The 16,650-nt window shown below is 38.8% G+C and overlaps 1 protein-coding gene across 1 annotated transcript in view; it reads left to right on the forward strand.

Moving 5' to 3' along the window:
* Window positions 1–16,650, forward strand: part of LOC144380048 (uncharacterized) — a 353,400-nt gene that overhangs the window by 231,088 nt on the left and 105,662 nt on the right. The window contains exon 2 of the mRNA XM_078061530.1: window positions 6,125–6,301. The gene's annotated coding sequence lies outside the window, so the exon portion shown is untranslated. The remainder of the gene's footprint in view (window positions 1–6,124; window positions 6,302–16,650) is intronic.

Raw genomic sequence — 16,650 nt, forward strand, 5'->3', positions numbered from 1 at the left:
CCTCGTGCTAGACTTTTCTCTTCACAACCTCCCCCGACCCAGCACTAACTCCTGGAAACTACTGTTCCTCTGTCCCTATTGTTCTGTCTTTTCTAAAATGTCCTATACATGAAATCATATAGCATAGAGCCTTTTGAGTCTGTCCTGGCCACATTTTCCAAGTAAGTCAAAGGACGCTCAGAGAAGTTCAGTAACCTGCCCAGGGTCACACAGCTAGAAAAGCAGAAATTTAAGTGCAAGCGCACTGATTCCAGATCTTCCCCTTTCTCCCCAGTGCTGAGCTGGAACTCTGTTTCGTCATCTCCCTCATCAAGATTGTGGCAGAGGAGAGAGTGGGGGGAGAGTGGTACAATGAAATCATGGATGCAGAAGGACTTTGGAAAATGTAAAGCCCTTTGTGCAAGGCAGCATTGCTTCTTGTTTCTAGCAGTCTTTGTCCCAGGCCAAGCATTTGCAGGAGGGCATTGAGCTCTACTGAACTTGGTGGCATACCTTTGAACCTAGCCCTATCAGTCTGTTTAAAGAAACTTTCTCTCTCTCTCTCTCTTTCTCTCTCTCTTTCCTAATGCTAATGTAAGAAGCACCTCAGGAGGTTAAAAGACCTATCTTGACTGGAAAAAAGAATCACTGCTTTCCACAAACACAGATTTATTTAATGGGATTTGGGCTATGCAGGGGTGTTTTGGTCATCTGAAGGGATTTTTCTATTCTCAGGACATGAAAGTAACTGCTCTGAAATAAAATTTGACTTGACTATTATGTCACAAGAAGTAAACATCATCTGCTGGCCTGATGGCTTGGATGCCTCTCTAAACTGCCTCTGCCAAAGGCTTTGAAATGTTTGCTTTCGGGCTGGATTCAACCATCAGAATATTTAGGGAAGAACATGCCAAAGCCCCACAAAACAGATCCCTCTCTTGGTGAAGATAAACGTGCAAAGCTGTGGTTTTCTTAAAGCCACAGAAATATGAGTGTCATTCCTTCTTCCACTCCGGCTCCCTCTAAATGTTATCAAAAGCAAAGGTCTTCTTTCTTTGTTACTGCTGCAGATGGGGCAGTTTTAGCAATAGGCCCCACCAATGCTCATGAGGTACGTGGAGGGTTGCTCGGTTCCAGCACTGCCCAGTGGAGAGATGATGCAAGCCGCACATGCAATTTCTAATTCTGTAGAAGACATATCTTCAAAAGCAAAAAAAAATAATTGAAATTTATTTTAATAATGTATTTTAAACCAGTATATCCAAAATACATAATCAACATACAGTTATTCATGAGGTTTGTTTGCTCATCCAAGAAAACGACAATGATGTCTACTCACAGAGTAGGTGCGAGAATTAAAGGACATCATCCAGCTAAAGTGCCTGACGTGGTAAGTGGTGGATAAATGTGAGTTGTTATTAGAAGCATCAGTATTCCTGTTTTTACTGGTATCATGACTCTTACCATTGCTATTCAGAAGCCAAACCTCAAGGGCGCCTGGGTGGCTCAGTCAGTTAAGCATCCGACTCTTGATTTCATCTCAGGTCATGATCTTGGGGTCATGTCCAACTCTACACTCAGCTGGGAGTCTACTTGAGATTCTCTCCCTCCCTCTTCCTCGGCCCCTCCCTCTGCTCAAGCTCTGTCTCTGTCTCTGTCTCTCTCTCAAATAAATATATCTTAAAAAAAAAAAGTCAAACCTCACTAATCTGTCTTTGGATTTCTTATGGAAATGGAAATCAGAATCAGATTCACTACCTCCAAGGTGGAGGGGATTTAGGAAAAAGGCAACCAAAGGAATGAATCATGTTTTATAGCCCTTAAGAGTTAAAAAACAAACAAACAAACAAATTCAGGGTGCCTGGGTGGCTCAGTCGGTTAAGTGTCTGCCTTCGGCTCAGGTCATGATCTGAAGGTCCTGGAATGGAGCCCCATGTCGGCTCCCTGTTCAGCAGGGAGCCTGCTTCTCTCTCTCCCTCTGCCGCTCCCCCTGCTTGTTTTCTCTCTCCCTCTCGTCAAATAAGTAAATAAAATCTTTTTAAAAAGAGAGCTAAAGAATTTCCTCCGTGTTATTTCTTTGATAGTCACACTTAACCTATAATGTAGAAACGGTTTTATCCTCTTTATGGATGAGGAAAGTGAGGCAGGCTCAGAAAAGTTAGGTAAGGCACTCGGAGTCACCCAAACAGAGCAGGAGGGCAAGGACCTAACTACAGGGCTTTATCTCTAAAGCGATTTCTTTAATAAAACTCTAAACCAGCAGAACCTTGGGCCTGCATCTGAACACTGGTTCTGCTGCTCATGGTATATGCTGGGCAAGTTGCCTGGCCTTTCTGTGCTTCCCATCTGTAACATGGTAATATTTTCTGCACGGGAGTCAGGAAGGTTAAATGCAGTGGGTTTGTAGACTGAGTAACAGAACGCTCCACAGATCGCCAACGTACACTCTGTGTTGATTTCCAAAATCAGAACTCCTATTGGACTCTGAAGCTGGATGTTGTGTTAATTGGAGGTTGGTCTACACTTTGGATAGAAACTATCAGTGACCAGTAGTTTTAAAGCTACACTTCTTTAGATGAGAAAAATCACTGAGGGTTAGGGCTTAGCACTGGCATCATGCCTTTCATGCATGTTGATTGACTTCAGTGTGCCCATCTGGCTTCACATGGTTTTATTCTGCTGTAAAGCGTTCCTCATCCCCCAAGATCCCGTGAAGAGGCTTCATCTTGAAGCCATCACTGCCATCCGGCTAGCAGACACCATGCTTAGCTCTTCAGTGAAGGCATGATGGGAAAAAAAAATTACCCCACATCAAGAGAAGCGTGGCTTGGAGTCTTAGCAGGACACACATGGCTGCCTCCCATGGGACAGTTGTGGAGAATTTAATAAAAGTAAAGAATTGTTTATAAAAGTGTGGGTAGGCTTAAGGGAAACCAGTAAGGGGTGGTATAGAGCCTCATGCTTAACTACAGAGGGGCTGTGTCAGCCCAAGCTTGAAGGGGCAAGGAGACAGAACCAGAACTTCACCTGACCTCCAACTGACCTTGAGGGCTGCCTGACAGGAAGCATGCCCTTCAGTAGAAAGTCACAGCCAAACTTTAGAGGAAGGAAGAACGGAGGAGCGAGGAAGAAGGGAAATAAGCATGATGACCTCATTATCAGATCTCATGCCCGTGCTCCTGATGGGCTGCATTCAACAGAAAGTCAGAGGGAGAAGGAGCCCATTGATGGAGTCCATGAAGATCAGCCTCCCAGGACACAGTGCTTGGTAAAGAAGAGAGTGGAACTGGAGGGACAAATGGGAAACATCCAGCACAAAATTGTCATTTCGTTTGGATCCTGGAACCTTTCCTAAATGAGCAATTCTCCAGCCCCTGAATTTGGGAGGTGTTTTAGAAGAAAGCATGACCAACCTGTTACTCTTCAAGTTCTACCCTCATTGACTGACAAAGTCCTCTTCCTGCTTCCTTTCCAAATATCTTTCTTTCTGAATGGCATTTTTCCAACCTGCACATTATACCAGCTCTATAAAAGTGTGTTCAGTGTGCAACTTAAGAAACCAGTGCCAGAGAACCAAGATTGACTAAGCCCTATGATAAACCAGGCACTGTGCTAGGTAGTTAACACAGGTTAACCCTCAGTCTGTGCCCTCAAGGATTCTATCATCTAATAAGAAAGGGGGAAAATATGTTTGAAGTTCACCACTTTGAATTGTAAACAAATGTTATAAAGATACATTATAATGGAAAACTCAGTTGGGCTTTGCAATAGGTTGGGAGATGGTTAGCACTCATCAGAAAGAAGTGATTTACACCAAGAAAGAGGATTTGATATGATGAAAATCTGATGGAGGTGGGCATGGTATTTTATGGTAAGCAAGACGAGAGACTGTATTTCATACAAACTGAAGTATTGGCCAAGATATCTTAGTCCCTGGACCTGATTTTTTTAAGACTCTGATTTATTTCAAGCTCTTAAGGAAGAGGTTGGATCAAAATAAAGAAGCCAGTCCCACAGAAGGAGCCCTAAGGACATATACAGCTGCATCCCTGACCATACAGATTATGAGACTAAACCCAAAATAGCCCATACATTCAGTGGTCATAATGGGCTAGGGCAGAGATGGAACAGGAAAAGAGAGAGAATTGGTCCTTTGTCATCTTAAAGCCCCAACAAGGGTAGATATGTTTTTTCACTTTCCAACTGACTCCTGACACAGAATACATTTGGCCGCAATGACAAGGAGGACATTCAGTGTAATAGAAGTTGGGGTTTGGGGTACCTTCAAGTCTTAAAATGGAAAATCTCTCACCTTCATAAGTGATTCATCAACTGATTTACTTACTAACTTTCATAAATTTTTTGTTGATTGTACATCTAATAGTCATGCGGGAAACTTGAAGTAATGCACAAAAAGAATAAATAATGAACTGTCAGTCATCTTTCATCCCATCTTACAAAGATTTCTGCCGATAGCTTTTCAGTAAATCTCCATGTACATTTGGGTTTGGGGCCTATTTTCATTTTCCTTTGACACATTTGGGATTGTAATTACTATTTCCTCTCAGTCCCCAATTTAAAGACTAACTATAGTCTTGGGACACCTGGGTGGCTCAGTCAGTTAAGTGTCCGACTGTTGATGTCAGCCCAGGTCATGATTTCAGGGTCATGAGATCAAGCCCTGCGTCAGGATCTGCGCTTAGTGCAGAGTCAGCTTGAAATTCTCTCTCTCCCTCTGCCCCTCCCCGCAGCTCTAAATAAATAAGTAAATAAATGAATTTATTATAAATTTATTTATAATATAACTATAATATAATTAAATTATAAATATATTTTAAATTTATTTTATTATTTTTGATTCATATCACCAGTTGTGAATTAGTACATAGTGTAGGGGTGGATTCCCTATAATACGAATACAAACATCCTCATTTTTAACATAGCATCATTTTTTATTGTATTTTCCTACATCACAAAATATTTCTTTTTTTATTGTGGTGACATATAAATAACATAAAATTTACCATTTTAACCATTTTTAAGTGTACAATTTTGTGGCATTAAGTACATTCGCAATGTTGTCTAATCATCACCACTATCTCTTTCCAAATCTTTTTCATCTTGTCAAAGCAATACTCTCTACCCATTCCTCCCATACCCACAGCCCCTGGAGAAAAATAATATTCTCTAAACATCATTTCATATTGATGAAATGAAATATTCTGTAGTCAATATGAAATGACTACAAAATATTTCTTATGTGGATATGCTATTGTCTACTGAACCATTATTATAACTTTGGACAATTTTGTTGTTTCCAGATTTTTTTTTCTGAGATAGTAGCAAATGTCTGTATGTGTGTGTATGTTTCTATTTGGTTCTTTGTATCTTCTGTTTCTCTGCAGCAATATTCTATTTTTTCATTTGTGTCAAAGTGTCTTTGCAATTTTTTGTTGAAGCATTTGCACTATAGAGGATATAAAGTCTTTATCACATAATTTTACACATATACTCACATATATAATTCATATACATAATATATGATTATATAATACATAATTCATATACATATTATTATATCCTTGAAATAAGTTCCTGGAAGTGAATTTACTAGATGAAATGTGCAGTATTTTAAAGCTTTAAAGTTCTTGACAAAATAGCTTCATTAAGTCTTTATCATTATTATTAAAAAAGACTTTCACCACATTCTCTCTAAAACAGTTTATCACATTTAGTAGATAAATAATATCTAATAGTTCTGATTTCTCTTTAATAGCTTATTAATGAAGAATGTATTTCTTTTACATGTTTATTAGCTATTTCTTATTTTATACATTATCAATTATTTGACTGTTTATCTGCTTGAGCTTTACTATTCATTTTATTCATTTATCCAGTTTAACATTGACAGAGAATACTTACCTTTTTCCAGTGATATTTGTGACAAGTATTATTGCCAGTTTGTTTTTGGATTATTATTGGTGGTTTTTATAGCAAAATACAAAGTGTGAAATGTTTACGTGATACAATCTTTAACCTTTGGGATTATTGTCTTTTGTTTTTACCTTTAAAAGTTCTTCCCCAAATGAAGAGTTCGTACTCACTTATTTTTTACATATTTAATTGCTTTCCCCTTAATTCTTAGGTATGCCAAAGGGGAAGGAGCAAGATGGCAGAGGAGTAGGAGACCTAAATTTTGTCTGGTCCCAGGAATTCAGCTGGATAGGGATCAAACCATTCTGAACACCTATGAACTCAACAGGAGATCGAAGAAAAGAATAGCAGTAACTCTCTGAACAGAAAAGCTACCACTTTCTGGAAGGTAGGATGTGCGGAGAAGTGAATCCTAGGTGATATTCGGGAGGATAGACGGTGGGGGAGGGCCTCCGTCGGCTGCTTCTGGCAAGTGATAGAGCCACGGAGCACAAAATCGGAACTTTTAGAAGTCGGCTCCGCTGAGGGACGTCGCTCCAGTGGCTAAGCGGGGGGTGGAACCCTCACGGGACAGTGTGGTCTCAGGACCCTCGGGGTCACAGAAAGACCGGGGGTACCTGAGTGCAGCAGAGCTCCCAGGGATTGGAGCGAGGTACCCAGCTGCAGAGACGGAGCCAAGGAGCGGGCTCTCAGCTCGGGGTTGCCATAAACCGTGATCCGTGGCACAGTGGGGCCACTGCTCCTCCAGCAGGGACCCAACAAGCAGCAGATCCGGGGAGACTCCCCTTCCTCCCCCGGGAGGAGCGGCGCGGAAGCGCACCACAGGGATCTGCTGGGTTTGGAGACTCCACCCGGGGTCGTGTGCCAGAGATAGAAACGCTCGGTCACAGGCTGGGTGAGCACGGAGTGCAGCTGGAGACCGGGGAGACGGGAGTGACTGACTGCTTTTCTCTGGGGGCTCACTGAGGAGTGGGGCCCCGAGTTCTCGGCTCCTCCGGGGCGGAGATTGGGAGGCCGCCATTTTCACTCTCGGCCTCCAAAGGAAAGCTTGCAGGGAACAAAAGCTCCCAAGAGCAAACCCAAGCAGATCACTTAGCCCGGCCCCTGCAATGCAGAACCACTGTAACAGGCCCCTCCCCCAGAAGATCAGCAAGAATAGCCAGCCAAGACCAAGTTTACCAATCAATGAGAACGGCAGAACTCCAGCACTAGGGGAATACTGCACATAGAATCCATGGCTTTTTTACCATGATTCTGTAGTCTTTCAAAGTTAATTTTTTTAATTTTCTTTTTTTTTTCTATTTTTTTTTAATTTTTCTTTTCCCTTTTTCAACCAACATCTTATCAATCCCTTTTTTAAAAATCTTTTTTATTTTTTCATTTTTAGAGTCATATTCTATCCCTTCATTGTAGTTAACCTTATTTTTTGTATATATATAAGTTTTTCTTTCTTTAAAATTTTGGGATACAGTTTCTTCTAACAGACCAGAATATACCCTAAATCTAGTGTATGACTTTGTTCTAGTCTCCTGCCTGATCACATTCTCTCTCTCTTTTTTTTTAAATTTTTCTTCTTTCTTTTTTCGACCAACCTCTTATCAGTTCCTTTTTAAAACCTTTTTTAATTTTCATCTTTATAGTCATATTCCATCCCTTCATTGTATTTACCCTTACTATTATGTATATATATAAGTTTTCCTTTCTTTAAAATTTTGGGAGGCAGTTTCTTCTAACAGACCAAAATACACCCAAAATCTAGTGTGCAGCTCTGTTCTATTCACCAGCCTGATCATATTCTTTTTTTTTTTTTTTTCCCTTTCTTTTTCTCCCAGTTTCGGGTCTCTTCTGATTTCTTTAGTATATTTTTCTGGGGTCATTGTTACCCTTTTAGCATTTTGTTCTCTCATTCATCTATTCTTCTTGGGACGAAATGACAAAATGGAAAAACCCACCTCAAAATAAAGAACAAGAGGCATTACCGACTGCCAGGGACCTAATCAATACAGACATTAGTAAGATGTCGGAACCAGAGTTTAGAATGACAATTAAAAAGATACTAGCTGGGCTTGAAAAAAGCATAGAAGATACTAGAGAATCCCTTTCTGGAGAAATAAAAGAACTAAAATCTAACCAAGTCGAACTCAAAAAGGCTATTAATGAGGTGCAATCAAAAATGGAGGCTCTAACTGCTAGGATAAATGAGGCAGAAAAAAGAATTAGTGATATAGAAGACCAAATGATGGAGAATAAAGAAGCTGAGAAAAAGAGAGATAAACAACTACTGGATCACGAGGGCAGAATTCAAGAGACAAGTGATACTATAAGACAAAACAATATTAGAATAATTGGGATCCCAGAAGAAGAAAGAGAGAGAGGGGCAGAAGGTATACTGGAGCAAATTATAGCAGAGAACTTCCCTAATTTGGGGAAGGAAACAGGCATCAAGATCCAGGAGTCACAAAGAACCCCCCTCAAAATCAATAAAAATAGGTCAACACCCCGACATCTAATAGTAAAACTTACGAGTCTCAGAGACAAAGAGAAAATCCTGAAAGCACCTCGGGACAAGAGGTCTGTAACCTACAACAGTAGAAATATTAGATTGGCAACAGACCTATCCACAGAGACCTGGCAGGCCAGAAAGGACTGGCATGATATATTCAGGGCACTAAATGAGAAAAATATGCAGCCAAGAATAGTATATCCAGCTAGGCTGTCATTGAAAATAGAAGGAAAGATAAAAGCTTCCAGGACAAACAAAAACTAAAAGAATTTGCGAACACCAAACCAGCCCTACAAGAAATATTGAAAGGGGTCCTCTAAGCAAAGAGAGAGCCTAAAAGTAACATAGACCAGAAAGGGACAGAGACAATATACAGTAACAGTCACCTTACAGGCAATACAATGGCACTAAATTCCTATCTTTCAATAGTTACCCTGAATGTAAATGAGCTAAATGCCCCAATCAAAAGACACCAGATTGGAAAAAAAAAACAAGACCCATTGATATGCTGTCTGCAAGAGACTCATTTTAGACCCAAAGACACCTCCAGATTTAAAGTGAGGGGTTGGAAAACCATTTACTATGCTAATGGACATCAAAAGGAAGCTGGGGTGGCAATCCTTATATCAGACAAATTAGATTTTAAACCAAAGGCTATAATAAGAGATGAGGAAGGACACTATATCCTACTTAAAGGGTCTATCCAACAAGAAGATCTAACAATTGTAAATATCTATGACCCTAACATGGGCACAGCCAATTATATAAGCCAATTAATAACAAAATCAAAGAAACACATCGACAATAATACAATAATAGTAGGAGACTTTAACACCTCCCTCACTGAAATGGACAGATCATCTAAGCAAAAGATCAACAAGGAAATAAAAACTTTAAATGACACACTGGACCAGATGGACTTCACAGATATATTCAGAACATTCCATCCCAAAGCAACAGAATACATATTCTTCTCCAGTGCACATGGAACATTCTCCAGAATAGGTCACATCCTAGGTCACAAATCAGGTCTCAACTGGTACCAAAAGATTGGGATCATTCCCTGCATATTTTTAACCACAATGCTTTGAAACTAGAACTCAATCACAAGAGGAAAGTCGGAAAGAACTCAAATACATGGAGGCTAAAGAGCATCCTACTAAAGAATGAATGGGTCAACCAGGAAATTAAAGAAGAATTTAAAAAATTCATGGAAACAAATGAAAATTAAAACACAACTGTTCAAAATCTTTGGGATGCAGCAAAGGCAGTCCTAACAGGAAAGTATATAGCAATACAAGCCTTTCTGTAGAAACAAGAAAGGTCTCAAATACACAACCTAACCCTACACCTAAAGGAGCTGGAGAAAGAACAGCAAATAAAGCCTAAACCCAGCAGGAGAAGAGAAATAATAAAGATCAGAGCAGAAATCAATGAAATAGAAACCAAAGGAACAGTAGAACAGATCAACGAAACTAGGAGCTGGTTCGTTGAAAGAATTAACAAGATTGATAAACCCCCAGCCAGACTTATCAAAAAGAAAAGAGAAAGGACTCAAATAAAATCATAAATGAAAGAGGAAAGATCACAACCAACACCAAAGAAATACAAACAATTATAAGAACATATTATGAGAAACTATATGCCAGCAAATTAGACAATCTGGAAGAAATGGATGCATTCCTAGAGATGTATAAACTACCAAAACTGAACCAGGAAGAAATAGAAAACCTGAACAGACCTATAACCACCAAGGAAATTGAAGCAGTCATCAAAAATCTCCCAACAAACAAAAGCCCAGGGCCAGATGGCTTCCCAGGGGAATTCTACCAAACATTTAAAGAAGAATTAATACCTATTCTTCTAAAACTGTTCCAAAAAATAGAAATGGAAGGAAAACTTCCAAACTCATTTTATGAGGCCCGCATTACCTTGATCCCAAAACCAGAAAAAGACCCCATCAAAAAGGAGAATTACATACCAATATCCCGGATGAACATGGATGCAAAAATTCTCACCAAAATACTAGCCAAAAGGATCCAACAGTACATTAAAAGGGTTATTCACCACGACCAAGTGGGATTTATTCCTGGGCTGCAAGGTTGGTTCAATATCCACAAATAAATCAATGTGATACAATCCTTTCTTGATTAAAACTCTTCACAGTGTAGGGATAAAGGGTACATACCTCAATATCATAAAAGCCATCTATGAAAAACTCACAGGGAATATCATTCTCAATGGGGAAAAACTGAGAGCTTTTCCCCTAAGGTCAGGAACACGGAAGGGATGTCCACTATCACCACTGCTATTCAACACAGTACTAAAAGTCCTAGCCTTAGCAATCAGACAACAAAAAGAAATCAATCGAATCGGCAAAGAAGAAGTCAAACTCTCACTCTTTGTAGATGATATGATACTTTATGTCAAAAACCCAAAAGACTCCACCCCAAAACTGCTAGAACTCATACAGGAATTCAGTAAAGTGGCAGGATATAAAATCAATGCACAGAAATCAGTGGCATTCCTATACACCAACAACAAGACAGAAGAAAGAGAAATTAAGGAGTTGATCCCATTTACAATTGCACCCAAAACCATAAGATACCTAGGAATAAATCTAACCAAAGACACAAAGAATCTGTACTCAGAAAACTATAATATACTCATGAAAGAAATTGAGGAAGACACAAAGAAATGGAAAAATGTTCCATGCTCATGGATTGGAAGAAAAAATATTGTGAAAATGTCTATTCTACCTAGAGCAATCTACACATTTAATGCAATCCCTATCAAAATACCATCCACTTTTTTCAAAGAAATGGAACAAATAATCTTAAAATTTGTATGCAACCAGAAAAGACCCCGAATAGCTAGAGGAATGTTGAAAAAGAAAAGCAAAGCTGGTGGCATCACAATTCCAGACTTCAAGCTCTATTACAAAGCTGTCATCATCATGACAGTATGGTACTGGCACAAAAACAGACACATAGATCAATGGAACAGAATAGAGAGCCCAGAAATAGACCCTCAACTCTATGGTCAACTAATCTTCGACAAAGCAGGAAAGAATGTCCAATGGAGAAAAGACAGTCTCTTCAACAAATGGTGTTGGGAAAATTGGACAACCACATGCAGAAGAATGAAACTGGACCATTTCCTTACCCCACACACAAAAACAGACTCAAAATGGATGAAAGACCTAAATATGAGACAGGAACCCATCAAAATCCTTGAGGAGAACACAGGCAGCAACCTCTTCAACCTCAGCCACAGCAACTTCTTCCTAGAAACATTGCCAAAGGCAAGGGAAGCAAGGGCAAAAATGAACTATTAGAACTTCATCAAGATAAAAAGCTTTTGCACAGCAAAGGAAACAGTCAACAAGACCAAAAGACAACTGACAGAATGGGAGAAGATATTTGCAAATGCCATATCAGCTAAAGGGCTAGTACCCAAAATCTATAAAGAACTTACCAAACTCCACTCCCAAAGAACAAATGATCCAAACAAGAAATGGGCAGAAGATATGAACAGACATTTTTGCGAAGAAGACATCCAAATGGCCAACAGACACATGAAAAAGTGCTCAACATCGCTCGGCATCAGGGGAATCCAAATCAAAACCTCAGTGAGATACCACCTCACACCAGTCAGAATGGCTAAAATAAACAAGTCAGGAAACGACAGATGTTGGCAAGGATGTAGAGAAAGGGGAACCCTCCTACACTGTTGGTGGGAATGCAAGCTGGTGCATCCACTCTGGAAAACAGTATGGAGGTTCCTCAAAAAGTTGGAAATAGAGCTACTCTACAACCCAGCAATTGCACTACTGGGTATTTACCCCAAAGATACAAATGTAGTGATCCGTAGGTGCACATGCACCCCAATGTTTATAGCAACGATGTCCATAATAGCCAAACTATGGAAAGAGCCTAGATGTCCATCAACAGATGAATGGATAAAGAAGATGTTGTGTGTGTGTACACACACACACACACACACACACACACACACACACACACACATTGGAATATTATGCAGCCATCAAAAAAAGAAATCTTGCCATTTGCAATGACATGGATGGAACTAAAGGGTATTATGCTAAGCAAAATAAGTCAATCAGAGAAAGACAATTATCATATGATCTCACTGATATGAGGATTTGAGAAACAAGACAGAGGATCATGGGGGAAGGGAAGGAAAAATGAAACAAGACAAAACCAGAGAGGGAGACAAACCATAAGAGACTCTTAATCTCAGGAAGCAAACTAAGGGTTGCTGGAGTGGAGGGGCTTGGGAGGGATGGGGTGGCTGGGTGATGCACTGTGGGGAGGGTATGTACTAATGTGAATTCTATGAATTGTGTAAGACTGATGAATCACAGACCTGTACCCCTGATACAAATAATACATTATATGTTAATTTAAAAAAATTCTTAGGTATGCCTAGAATTGATTTTGAAATTGTGTATCCAGTAAAAAGTCAACTTTTTTTTTTTTTTTCACAAATAGCTAACCCACTGCCATCAGATTATCTCTTTGTTAAGAAGCTTCCCCACTGATTTATAATTGCATCTTTAACATATATGTCAGAATTCAATGTGCTGGGTCTTTTTCAGGCTATCTATTCTATTTCAGTGATTACCTTTTTATTCCTCTAGCAGTGCCACACTGTTATATTCATTTCATTTTTTTTAACTTTTAATTTTTTACTAGGTAGAATTTCAGGAATATACAAAATAGATACAATTAAATTATGTAATCCTATGTACTCATCACCCAGGTTCAACACTATAGTTTTTAAAAAGGACATGGTAACAAAGCACAAGAGAAATGGCAAAGAAAAAGGAGAGAGGAGATTAATAATCTTCTCATTGCATCTTATCCAGTTATGACTTACTCTCTACCAGTTAAATAAGTATAAAATAGTAAGATGACAGGGGGAAATAGCTGTTCCAAGAAACCTAGCTAAGGAGAGTCAGTGTAGTTGAATAAAGGGTATGGGAGGTTCTGATATTCCTAAAAGGCAGGACAAAGAGAAAACCTAAGTCATATAAGAAGTATGTGAGTTCATAAGAAGTGATGAACTTTTTCTTTACATGAAATTCAAAGAGGAATGTTTTATTTAAACATTGTTGAACAAAATGGACAATGTCTTCCAAAGTAGAATTGCAAAAGATAACAAAGCAAATTTTAGATTACTTTCTCTTTTCTCAACTTGCAGTAAAAACCAGTCTGTTTTTAATCACTGTCTTGAGCACATTTCCCCCAAGAGCTAAAGTCATAGCATCCAGGTATACAGTTTTTCAAAGATGCTTAGGGAATCTAAGACCTTAAGTCACACGTTTTTAATTAACGGTTCCTGGGTCATGACGAAAAGGCTGATAAATATATATTTGTTCTTTCCTTAGAACAAATAGGAGATTAAGCCACCTTGCTTTTGACTGGGGATTATCAAAATGTGGCATAATGCTTTTTATGATAAGTGTTAATGAATTTTATTTTTTTTAATATTTTGTTTATTTGACACAGAGAGAGCACAAGAAGGGGGAGTGGCAGGCAGAGAGAGAGGGAGAAGCAGGCTTCCCGCTGAGTAGAGAGCCTGATGTGGGGCTCGATCCCAGGACCTGGGTGAAGGCAGATGCTTAACAGACTGAACCACCCAGGCGCCCCCTTTTGGGTTGGTTTTTTTTTAAGATTTTATTTATCTATTTATTTATTTATTTGACAGAAAGAGAGAAAAAATTTTAAAAATGTATGTTTTAAGGTTCTTGTTCCAGGTAAGATGGAATAAGCATGCTCTACACTGTAACTCCTATTGAATATAATTACAAAATCGTGACAGAATGCACAGAGCAGTTATTTGAGGACTCTGAAACATAATTAGTAGTAGATGAATTGGGGAAGATTAGAATCTGAAGTTACAAGATGGTTTTGAGTTTATCATTTTTTCTCTTCTAGCATGTCCTGGCCTGAACACAGTGCAGTCCAAAACCCCAAAGAGAGCCCTGGGGTGCCCACAGTGCTCCAGGAGAAACCTTTTAGTCCTGTCTTGAGAAGAGGGGAATGGAAATTTCTAACACTCAGAGACAGTGTGGAAATCCTCCATTTGCCTTCTTTTTTTCCTTCTCTTGGTTCTCTCCCACCCTGTCCCTTAAGCAATCCCATAGCAGCAGTGACAGAGGCTGCCACTGGAGCTGCCAGGAGCCAGAACGCCCCCCCTTTTTTTTTTTACATTTGTAAAAATAGTTTATTTTAAAGACTCTTAATAGGACTTCAACTTCTTATTTTCAGATGTACCAAGAAGACAGTTGATGTGTTCAATATATTTTAACCCATGATGAAAGTTGCTCCAGATCTATTAGACCTATCTACATTGTTAAATTGAACAGGGATAGGGAAAACATGGATTCAGTTTTAATTAAATATTACATAGTTAGATTTTATCCTCCACAAAAGTGAAATTTTCATATGGATACAATTTCACAAAGGTTACAAATATCCTCTAGTATAGGTGGAGATGTGATCCCAAGACAGTGGGGCAAGCCTTCCATTGCATTTGATTCCTTCTCTATCCTCTTGCCACTTGGGCCCAGGCATGGGTGCAGTCACAGATATGCATGACAGAAAAGGCAACTAAAGCCCCAGCTATCAGACCACAGGGCCAAAAAGAGAAGCCCATGGGGAAAGTATCAAGGACCTCACAGAAGAGGAACTTGAGAAAGCAACTCTTAGTATTTATTATGAATACATGGTTTCATCCTAAGTGTGTATGCAAGAGTCTGATCCTAATCAGCCAACCAGAGACTGTGAGAATTGAAATAACGGATAGACCATGGCCAGGGTCCCAAACTAACCACTGAGTGACACACAAGTAGGACAGATCTCAATAGCACTATGAGGACTTTGAAAATTGAAATGACATTGGAATCAGAGTCCATAGGTTGGAATTTGTGGTCTTAACCTCACCAGTTTGATTGCTTGCTAAAATAAAAATATCAACAATTTTCATCAGATTTAAACAAGACACAGACGTTTATAATATAATATTCAAAATGTTCAGAATACAATCCAAATTACTGAGTATACAAAGAGTGAGAAAAACCTCAAACTGCATGGAAAAGGCAATCAGCAGACATCAACATGACAATGATATAGATATGGGAATTATCTCACAAAGACTTAACAGTAGCTATTATATAAATGTTCCAACAAGTAATGACAAACACACTTGAAATAAATGAAAAACAGCATGTCTCAGCAAAGAAGTAGAAAATACCAAACAGAAGTTTTAGAACAAAAAAAATCAGTAACCAAAATTTAAAACTCCTTGTATGGGATCAATAGCACATTGAAGATAATGCAAAGAAGCCATGTACTTGAAGATAGATAAATAGAAATTGTCTCATTTGAACAACAGAGAGAAAAAAATCATTTAAAAGTTAAAGCCTCAAGGACATGTGAACCACTAACTAAAATTCTAACATTCATGACATTAGAGTCCAAGAAGAAGAAAAGGAGAAGGAATAAAATGCTGAAAAAGTACTTGAAGCATCAATGGCTAAAAACTCCCCAAGTTTGGCAAAAGACATTCACGTACATATTTAAGAATTATGGCCAGGAGGAACCTGGATAACTCCAAAGAAATTCAAGACCAAACATAACCGAAGTTGTGCATCAAAGAGAATGAATTTTCAATGAAAGTCTCCTGAAAGCAGCCAGAGGAAAACAATACATTACCGAAAGGGAAACAATGAGTCAAGCGACTGCACATTTCTCATCCAAATACCAGGGATGCCTGAAGAATGTGACACAACATTTTTGAAGCACTGAAAGTAAAGAACTGCTAACCCAGAATTCTATAGGCAGTGAAAAAAATCCTTCAGTGATGAGAGTAAAATAAAGATATTCTCAGTAAAGACCAACTAAAAGAATCCATTGTCAGCAGAGCTGCTCTAAAAAAATCGCCAGAGAAATTACTTCAACAGAAGGGAGATGACACCAGAAGGAAAAATTGGAACATCAGGAATGGAGGGAAAGCAACAGAAATGGTAAATATCTGGGTAAATATAAAGAACTCTCAGTTGAAATTTTAAAAATATTTGATGACTGAAAGCTAAAATTTTAACAATGTAGAGGAAATTTTTAAAGTATACAGATATGATGAATAACAACTATAACATAAAGAGAGGAATGTAATGAGACCTACCTGGTAATGAGTTTTCTACATTG

This window comes from Halichoerus grypus, chromosome 1 (assembly GCF_964656455.1).
Source record: "Halichoerus grypus chromosome 1, mHalGry1.hap1.1, whole genome shotgun sequence".
NCBI classification, from domain to species: domain Eukaryota; kingdom Metazoa; phylum Chordata; class Mammalia; order Carnivora; family Phocidae; genus Halichoerus; species Halichoerus grypus.